We start from the raw sequence: 1,711 nt of genomic DNA, 5'->3' as shown, positions 1-1,711 counted from the left end.
CCACGTGTCGCGAGATTAAGGGAGGAAGTCATAACGTCAAAAGGTAACACGTGAGGTGGCACGTGATGTGGCCCCCACTTGCCACGTGGACCGAGAGCGCGACCACTTAGTCTCTTCGCTGAGAACGAGTTCACAGCTCGAGACTAGGGGGCTTGTGATCCGCTCGGTCATCGGTAGTCGATGACGTCAGCAGAAGATAACCACGTGGACCACCTGCAGGAGGACACGTGGATCAGGTGGCAGAGAAATCAAGGAGGAGATCACCCGGTATGGAGATCGGTGGTCAGTAATCGAGTGGCCACCGACAGATCAGTTCCAAGATAAACACCCGGGGGGAGAACGCGAGAAGCAATAGAGCACCGATCAGTCATCGGGTGCATGGTCATCGGGGTTTCGTGTTACACGCAGTTAAACTGGGACTGAGATTCCCAGCGAGAGCGTTACGCATAGACTTCGCATGATCATACCTCAGAGAAAGAGGAGCTGCTCACCGGAAGAATCGTGCATGAGGGTGGCCTGAGAGAGTTAGTAAACCAGTCAGTGATTGGTGACTCTCTTAACCCATTACGTGCATGACACCGTGAAGGGGAAATCGTGTATGCAGGGAGTAATGCTTGGTGAGTGTGCCTAGTCCAGCCACACCTGGCGTTCTCCTGGGAGTGTGCGATTCACCCAGATGAAAGAAACGCGCTAAGTTACTCCGCAAGGGAATAACTTAGGCGCACAAAGAGATGCGCTAGAGCCCTTCAGGTAGTGGTACGTGTACGGTTAGATGTGAGTTGCATGCCTCCACGTGTCACCATCAGAGAGGGGCGCGACCAAGACAAAGGTACACTCCGCGTCGTGAAAGGTACACACAGAAAACACAGACACCCACGTCTTTACTGATTGTGGTACGTTTTCGCACAAAAGCATAACAGAATTCTGACACACGCAGAGAATAGCGTAACAAAATTCTGTTAGGCACAGACACAGAGAGAGAATAAAAAGAGGATTAGAGAGAGATTCAGATATACATTATTTTGTGGTGATTCTGTGACCTAACTTAAGCGTCGGAGTGCAAACGGCCGCTAGAGGCGCCGTCTGTGTGTTTTGCAGGTTGCGTTTGAAGTTCCCGGAGGAGGTTCTAAGAGCATTCTTGCAAATAGCACAGTTGCCATAGGAGGGGTAAGGAAGCGACAAAGCAATTCCTCCACGCTAGAAGTTGGCGCCAGGATCAATGGGCTTGATAGTCTGTTGATGCCAATGCATCAATAATATTTGTTTCCTGTTCTACATCAACAACAATCATTGTACCACCAGCTGCAGTGTCTAAAAGCATTTTTGTATCCTGAGCCCATTATCTTCAAATTCATGATTTGGGCATTTTCTCAGCATCACTTTGAATCTCTCCCATGTTTCACAGAAGGCTTCATCTGATCATTGTTTGAACATAGAAATATCAGACTTTGCTTTGATGTAGCGGGATAATGGAAAAAATCTTTGTAAAATTTTTTCCTCTATATCTTTCCAACTAGTAAGGCTATGATTTGGATGTGATTTGAGTCATTCCTTATCTTTTTCTGCCAATGAGAAATGAAAAAAACATAGATAAACAACTTCAATATCACATGATTGAAAACTCATTATGCCCACCAATTCATAAAATGTAGATAAATGTATATATGGATCCTCATGGTTAATTATTGTAAATTGATGGGAATGCAGGTTT

The 1,711-nt window shown here is 46.2% G+C and overlaps 1 pseudogene; it reads left to right on the top strand.

The window, feature by feature from the left end:
- Positions 1 to 1,348: 1,348 nt before the first annotated feature.
- LOC137827368 (small nucleolar RNA R71) lies at positions 1,349 to 1,455 on the top strand (annotated as a pseudogene).
- The last annotated feature ends 256 nt before the right edge of the window (positions 1,456 to 1,711 follow it).

The sequence above is a fragment of the Phaseolus vulgaris genome, chromosome 8 (genome assembly GCF_000499845.2).
Source record: "Phaseolus vulgaris cultivar G19833 chromosome 8, P. vulgaris v2.0, whole genome shotgun sequence".
In the NCBI taxonomy this organism is placed as follows: domain Eukaryota; kingdom Viridiplantae; phylum Streptophyta; class Magnoliopsida; order Fabales; family Fabaceae; genus Phaseolus; species Phaseolus vulgaris.
Note: the sequence above shows the minus strand (reverse complement) of the source record. Positions and strands in the feature narration are given on the sequence as shown.